This window comes from Rattus rattus, chromosome 3, assembly GCF_011064425.1.
Source record: "Rattus rattus isolate New Zealand chromosome 3, Rrattus_CSIRO_v1, whole genome shotgun sequence".
Classification (NCBI taxonomy): domain Eukaryota; kingdom Metazoa; phylum Chordata; class Mammalia; order Rodentia; family Muridae; genus Rattus; species Rattus rattus.
Window position 1 is genome coordinate 213,378,983 of NC_046156.1, and position 9,157 is coordinate 213,388,139.

Sequence of the window (9,157 nt, forward strand, 5' to 3'; positions counted from 1 at the left end):
CAATAAAGGCCAGGCCTGATGAGAGGGGGTGCAATTATAGCACCTCCCTCAGTAACATTATTAGAGATCCTGCTGACTAGAAATAATGGAGGCCAGGTGGTGATCCTGTTGCTGGTGCTGAACCAGCAGAAGCAAGTCAAAAACTATTATCATCAAGAGGGTTTAATTACAGGAGCTATGCAAATGGTTCCAAGAACATACTATTCCAAGAGAAAAAAACTGAATGGATAAAAACAACACTCCTTAAGTTATACAAAACACAAAAAGTAAATCATGGATCATGGCAACAAGCTCTGCTTCTGATCCCTTCAAAGGCTAAGCTTATATACTTGTCCATGTCCTCAAACCAAAACTGAAATAAATTTGAAGAATCCTGGGTTTCTATAAGACATAGATTTAGAATGTCATTGCAAGTGTTAGGCTCAGTAAGTCCCTAGTATCTATTGTTTCTGTCTCCAGTTATACAATTGGACTTGACCTGGAGGTGTATGGTTGAATGTCCAATTGTACTCTGTTCAATTACACTAAGTAATCTATAGAACCTCTACTTTTGGTTACTGGAATGGAGGAAAAAGCTATCATAGTAGAATTATGCAACATTCTTTCAGGCTATGAAACAACTCATAGTCTCAAGGTCTTAAGGAATCATAAGCATATCACACTGCCTGTTTAAGATTTGAAACAGTGCTTAAACTGGCATGGCTTTATAGTAATTTAAGGTAGGTAATACAGGTAGCTTGAAGTAACCATGTTTCATGTGTAGAATCTGTCTACTGGGAAGAAACATATCATCTCCTGTGTTAGTAATAAAGTGATTGCTGACACCCATCTTTATGACAATGATGTCTAGGTAATGAATGCACATAGTTGCAAATTGGGAGATTTTTCACAGGCTTCCAAAAGTCAAAATAATCACTCAGAAGTCGAAGTATTTGATTAATTACACAGTTATTTCCTCTGTAGTTTTCATCTCATAAAAATTTTCAAGGTCATCTAGTTTAACACTTTATTTTTACAAATGAAGAAACTGAGGCAAGAAAAAAATTGACAAATTTGCCTAATACATTTGCAATTTAAATTTGAACAATGCCTAATTTGCATCCAATTATATTCCCATAAAACTAAGTCTCATCAATTCCATATTTAACAATTAAAAACTAAAATCAATCAAATCTAAAATGCAATCATATAAAGGAGAGTCATATATTAAATCATAAAATATAGAACAGGTGATTAAACAAAGAGTCATTTGTTCAGCCATCTCCTTATCTGGAAACATAGTTCACATGTCACATGGCTTTAAGTCTTTATTTCTTCTAACAAAATCCTTTACACAAACTCATAATAATACAAAGTTGCTAAAATTTATGTCTCCATTTGTCCTGACTAATTTATAGACTGCACATTATTACTTTTAATCATTTTATGAGTATAGTGTTTTATGGCTAGAAAAGACCTCAAGGTTATCATTGATTTGGTAGGATTGTCTCTAAGCTCTACAAATCCGAAGCTTGATGGTCTGATAAGTCAGAGGAAAAAAAATAACTTACTCCTCCCAAACCTATATAAGGCTAATGGCCACCATAAAAGCAAGAAATCAGTCAAGCAAAGACTTCAAATGATCAGGTCCTGCATAGTCTTTCAATATTAATTTTTCTTGGCCTCTTTTTTGAACCTCGTGCTCTCCTTTCTGGCTTAATTTACACATCATACTCTTGACTCACCTTAGACCTCTCTAAATACCACAGTCTCCTCCATATCACTGCATCTTGATGCTTAGATGTTAAATTTTCTGCGTTTGTATTCTTGTGGGCTTCCATTCTTCATACTGTGTGAGAGGAATTCTTAACAGTGAAGATGTGAATAAAAATTAAATAAAACCTTATTCCCATTCATCCAAATTCTGTGTTCTCTCCAATTTTAAAGACATACAACAAACTAAAGAAATATTAGAATATCTGTCATTCTATAGCTATCTTTTGAAATCACAAACTTCTTTAATACTTGATAATTAAATTGTTTTAGGAGTCCCCAAGTATCATTTATTGGTCATTAATTCTTTCATATGACTGTAAGGACTAGGGATAAAATATATTAGTAAACTGTTCATCGTTCAAATATGAGGGTCTGAGTTAATAAGTTACATCTCAAAAATCTACTAAACAGTGTGTGTGTATATGCATGTACATGAGTGCACATGCAGACATGTACACACATGCACACATGCACACACACATACTATGTGATAAAAATCCAGTAAAAATATGTACCTGAGAACATGTAGAACTGTAAGTACAAACATATAGGACAGAGTAAGATTTCATGGAAGTACAGAGGAGAAAATGTGCACATTTATTCCCATAAATTGGGGAGCATTTTATTAAAGTAACATTATTGGCCTTGAAAGATGTATAGGAGTTGTCCTGATGAGAAAAATGGCCATCAATTTGACAGGCTACAGAGTAAAAGCATGTGTAGGGCTCCAGGTTGTGAATAGACGGAATGAGTGAAGTGTTCCAAGTAGCAGAGAATAGAAATGAGTAATTAAATGAAGAGGGTAATGGGCAAACAATGAAACATCATACATCAACAAAAAGCTACCAGTGGCTAAATGCAAGTACGTTTTTATTTTTCTTATAAAATATACAATTTGAATATGAATTAATAAAAAGACAATGGATGTTTGCATAGAAGTGGGAAAAAGGAAACATTTATTTACTATTGGTCAGAATACAGACTGTTATTTATAGTCACTATAGGAATTAGTATGGAGGCTTCTCAAAAAGCTAGAAGCTGATCCAGCTTTACCATGAGTAAGTATATTTCCAGAGGACTCTATATTTTACTACACAGATACCTATTTACCCACGCTTATTGCTGTTCTATTCATAAAACCACAAAATGGAGAAAGACTGACCATTAGTTAATGAACATATAGTGAAAATGTGTCACACACATACAATGAATATTATTCAGCTGTTTAGGGGGAACAAAAATATTCATAGGAGAAAATGCGGAGATAAAGTTTGGAGCAGAGACTGACCATCCAGAGACTGACCAATCAGAGAATCCAGCCCATATACATACAACCACCAAACCCAGACAATATTGCTGATGCTGAGAAGTGCATGATGACATGAGCCTGATATAACATCTTTTGAGAGGCTCTGCCAGAGCATGACAAATACAGAGGTGGATGCTAGCAGCCAACCATTGAACTGAGAATGGAGTCCCCAGTGGATGAATTAGAGAAAGGATTGAAGAAGCTGAAGGAGTTTGCAATCCTATAAGAACAACCAGAGTTCCCAGGGACTAAACCACCATTCAAAGAGTACACATAGACAGATGCATGGCTACAGCTGCAGAGGATGGCCTTGTTAGGCATCAATGGGAGAAGAAACCTTTTGGTTCTGCCAAGACTCGATGCCCCAGTGTAGAGAAATGTCAGGGCAGGGAGGCAGGAAGGTGTGAGTGGGTGGGGAAGCACCCTCATAGAAGCAGGGGGAGGGAGAATGGGATATGGGGTTATCGATGGGACACCAAGAAAGTGCATAACATTGGAAATGTAAGTAAAAATATTCAATAAAAAAATAGTGAAACTTCCAGACTGCAGGTAAATGAATGCAGCTGGAAAGTAGTCATTCTTGGGGTATAACCCACAACCCCAAAACAAATGGCACATGTTGTCTTTCATAGTGGATGCCAGCTTTGAATCTTCAAATATGTGTGTCTAAATTGGAATATCTGTAGAAGTCATGAACGTGGTAAGTGATCATGAGGGTACTTTAAGGAAAAGAGGATAGAACACAGGTGAAAACAGCAACAACAGAACAAGCAGTGTTAAATGGGGCAGGGAATCTGAGGCAAACAGTAGAGGAAGGGGAATAAAGAGAGAGAATAAGAAAGATCTTTTGAAAAAACTCATGAAAATCTACTACTGACTACTGTAGAAGGTTCCTAAATATATGTGCATATAAATATATAAGTAGAGTTTAAGTGGAACTACCCTGTAATGGGGAACACCCCACTCAGAAGCTATCAAGTGAACAGCTGCTTATTGCCATTATAGACTACCTCTTTTTGAATTGTTCTTCATCAGTGGAATCTTATAGACCTCCCAAACATTACAGGGTAATTCCATCGTTCTTACTTACCTTACTTTAATGGTAAATTCCTATTGCTGAAGATGCATATCTAAGTCATAGGGCATGAAGAAATCAAGCTGGTATTGACCAAGAAGCTTCAGCCCTATTGGCTAGCTCTTACTATGTTAGAAGTTGTTATGCTTGCGACCAGGATAGAATCATAATCAACAGTTTTGCCCAGGCATAAATATTGTAAGCTACAATTAAGATTGGCCTGGCAAGATATGCTTACTGGTGATATGACGGCATGAATGCATGGGAGCATTAGACCAGTATCTTCTTGGATTTAAAGTCCACTCCAAAAGCTATAACTCACAACTGGTACTGTTAACCAGGGCAAAAAATTGTGGCTGGCTAGGTCACAGGCCCTAGGGGAGAACTTAAAATTATTCCGTTAACTGCCTTAGTTCTTACATTTATACCCATATATGAGGACATTCCACAATTCTATTTAGAGAAGCTTCTTTTTGCAGTAGATGGCAATTAATACAGAGACCCATGCCTGGTCAGTGTGAAGAGAACAAAAGACTGTGGAGTGTTCATCTCTAAATGGGACAGCCATGGTAGGGACAGGGGGCATTGCAAAATCCAGAGATTTTTGCAGGAAACCATATTTGCTGGACATGGTAGAACTATTGGATACATGAAATCACAGGGGTTGTGACTGCATGTTCAAAACCAACTCAAATCAAGCCAGTCAACATTCTAGCTTGGAAGAGGGAGAAGCTCATGACCCTCACTACTAAGTGAGGAATTATTGACAGTTGATGGCTTCTAGGGGAAGGAAAGTAAGTTTTCCTTAAGGGTGTGTCCACTATGCTCCCACCACCAATGAATATATGAGCAGCACAAATGAGACTCTGTAGTTGTTTACGGTTTTCAGAATACACAAACTGAGAAGGAGGTAGGAGTTTGGGTGCATCAAGCAAGAAGAGTTGGAGGGAGGAGTGAGAGATGAATCAAACATACCACATGGAATTCTTAAAGAAATAATAAAATGACATGAATAGTTGAAACATGATAAGCACTATACCCACCTTAAGATCATTAAAATTAAAAAAAAAACCTGACAGTGTCACATGAAATATGAGAAATTGGAAATTTCAAACATGGGTGGAGAAAAGAGGATAACTACAAAGAGTCATGGAAGAGAATTAGAGGCTGATTAATTTTCCTGAAATATAAAGTATAATTTACTGAATATAAAGTCTATTTCAAGGGGTGTGGTATGGAAATAAAACTAGAATATAAGAGCATTTCTATTTTCAATTTTTAAAAAATTAAAAATTTGTTATTTTTAATTAAACTGATAAACATGATATAGAATGAGCAGAATAAAAATTATATTAAATGGCAATTTATAGGTTAGAAATTTTAATTACAATGAAATATGAATTTGCTACAATCTATGGTAGGTAGTCAGTGAACTTAAGGATAATTTCAGAGTTTTCTGTGGATGTTGTAAATAGATTTCCTTTCCTACAGCACTTATTACAGTAATTATCCTAATGTGTTTACTCTCCAATTTTTGTTACTTTGATCAAGTTTTTTATGAGCCCTTTCTTTTCCTTTTATTGTTCAATTTTTCTTTACTAACATATATTACATAATATTTTACTCAAAAATTGGTTATTATAAATTAATTAAATAGCATTTATAAATGTGATCACAGCTTCACATATAAGATATTATATCATGATTTTAGCTATTTCATTATGTAAATGTTAGCTTCCAAATAATGAAATCCATTACAGTAAAGTTATGATAGAAATAGATAGATGAGATAGATGATAGATAGATAGATAGATAGATAGATAGATAGATAGATAGATGATAGATAGATAGATGATAGATAGATAGATAGATAGATAGATAGATAGATAGATAGATGATAGATAGATGATAGATAGATAGATAGATAGATAGATAGATAGATAGATAGATAGATAGATAGATAGATAGATAGATATTTCATAGTTTGGGGGTAAGATTAGTTAATAAGTCTTTATTGTTATATTTTTTGACTATGTAGCATCTCATCTACTTTTTCAAAGTTCTCTATGTTTATTGTTCACACTAACCATTCAACTTCTCTATGTAAAAATGGTATCTACAGGAAACAATGGTTCAATTCACTATAAATTCACAAACAGCACTGACTCAGTAAAACTCCACATCAGACCTTTCCTCCTATTTTCTCATGAGAGAACTTCTAGTTTATGAATACAAGTCTAGGACACAATAAAAAGTAAGTTCAAGGACAACAGTACTGCGTTTATGGGTTAATACACACTGAATTTGGGAAGCCATCTTTGCCCGAGTTCTCACCCTGTCTTCTGAAAAGCAGGCTTGCTTTTGCCCCACAGAAAACACTGCGGACTTCGTCTCAGGCTACATTTCTCTTCTATTTATGTACGGTTTGTCACAGGAGCTCTGTCCGATTTGTCCTACACAATTATTTCTCTTGGGAGTCAGCCCCACCTCCCCTCAGGCTTAAGGAGGACCCCCAACCAGAGGCTGTGAATGGACTCTAAGGTCCACTTTCTGACCTTGTCTCTACACTGTACATGACTGTTTAATTTCCTTTTTAAGACAAATTAATTGTTGCATGCTCTAATGAGACTGCAAAGGCTCCTGCTCCAATCTGGTAGCTGGGAAGAGGTTACCCAGAGGTTGTCCAGATTGATGGTTCCAGGGTGGGTGACCTAAAGATGAACTTTGACTAAACTTTGTTCTTTGTGCACTTGGCAGTCTGCACTTGGAAAGTGGTAATTGTGCACAAGAGATGGTTTAAAACTCCAAGCTAAGATTGTGTTTGGAGGTTAGCCTTTGGGAAAGGAAAGAGAAACACTTGGCCAATGTTTTCAAAGCCAGTGGTATCAATTGTTTTTCTAAGTGTTTTTTTTCTTCTTTATTACATTCAACTTACATTCCAAAATAGAAAGCATTAGCCCAAATAGAACTGGATTTTTCTTTTCATTTCCTTTCATCTAGGCGCTATAAAAGTTAGATTAAATTGAACCCAATCTAATATAAGGCAAGTTATATATGTTCATAACTCAAGAATTTCAGTAAAATGCTTACAAACTTTCATTGGTTTCTGTAACCTATAGGCCATGAACTAAACCTATTTTAATGATTAGATACAATTTATGCCTGGTTTACATCGATACTGAAGAGAGCTACATTAAAAGTGATTAAACTGCAACCTAGGAGTACAAGAGTAAAACATGGAGATTCTTTCTAAAGTAATTATTTGGCAAGACACATATAGGAGGATTTTTTTCATTACTCATGTTTAAAAAAACAGACATTCTAAAGTAACATATTTAGCCTTAATGTAGTCTGGCACTGGTACTCAGGCTGGACTCTGTGTGTTCCATAATAACATAGAAGTGTTTCTACTTAAAGTTACATGAATAAAAATACCAGTTTTACTTTATGTAACATGTGCCATATATTTCTATTGGCTAATTCATTAAATATGATATTGTCATAAATAATCATGATTAGAAATATTATCTTCTTATGAGAAAGGAGAAAATTAGCTTAGAAAGTGGCTCACATTATTTTAATTAAACACCGGTCTTGAGCCAGCTGGTAAACAAGGAGTGGAGACAGAAGCATCATGAATTCAAAGCCAACTTGGTCTTTCCCTAGAGCTGAGTGATCGTTCAGTGGGTAAAGCACTTGTCTTTTAAGTATGAAGACTTGAATTATATTCTCCAGGTCCCGTTCAGGGAAAACATTGTGTAGGGCTATGCATATGTAGTTCCAGCACTGGGGAAGATGATACAGACAAGAGGATCCTGGGGCCGGAGGGTCAGCCAGCCTAGCCTACTGTACAAGCTCCAGCCAATGAAAGAACCAACAAAATGGATGATACCTAAAGAATCCCAGCTGAGGTTGCCCCCAGCCTTCATACACACTGGCACATGTGCAAATGCACAAACACACACACACACACACACACACACACACACACTACAGAGAGAGACAGAGAGACAGAGAGACAGAGACAGACGGAGAGACAGAGAGAGACAGAGAGGGGGGGAGAGAGAGAGAGAGAGAGAGAGAGAGAGAGAGAGAGAGAGAGAGAGAGAGAGAGAGATCAACATTTCTTACTTGCTGGCCCTCTTCAATTTTCTTCATTCCTTCTTCATTTTTCAAAGTGACAAATACAGTCAAGGTGTCTCCTGACCTTCTTCAGAATCATAGCGGCATGTGCTGAAAACAATCCCTGCAGAGACTGCATGTGCTTCTTTGACAAAGAGGAGGAGAAGAGTTCACAAATAAATTGCATTTGACCACAGACACACTGAAACTATAAGCTGTCATTATGAAATTTGATGCATTCTTTATCCAATCTATTCTTTTAAAACTTCATACATGTATGCGATAAAATATGACCATCTCTTATCCATTCTGACTCCCTTGAATCTCCTGAGTTGGTCTCTCTCACTTTGATGTCTGTTTCTTTTTGTTTTAACCCAGTAGATTCAATGAGTGCGGGTCATATGTCCATGCATATAGGGCCAACCATTACATTGCAGAGCAGTCTACAAGTAGTCACCATCTCAAAAAGAGAATGCTTCCCCATTCTCTGGCAGCTACCAACTACCAATAGCTCTCCAGTTATGGATCAGAGCCTTATAAGATCCTCTCCACTCAGAATGGAAGTTCCACTGGCTTGATCCAATGGATATGCAGGTTAACCACAGTTGTTATGAGTTCCTGTGTATACCAATCATGCTTTGTACAGACACAGCATCTTAAAGCATTCCTTCCTATCATCTAGCCTTTATAGTTTTTCCCACCCACTCTTCCACGATGTTCAGCACATTCTTGGAGACAGATAAAAGTAGATGTGAGAGAGTCTCAGTCTTGCCAGTCTGAAGAGTTGCTAAGAAAAAAGTGGAATGCTTCCTTATTTGAACTAGGACTTTCTTATGCATTAAATATCTATTTCCAGTTTTCTTTTTAATTAGTTTATTTACTTTACATCCTAATCA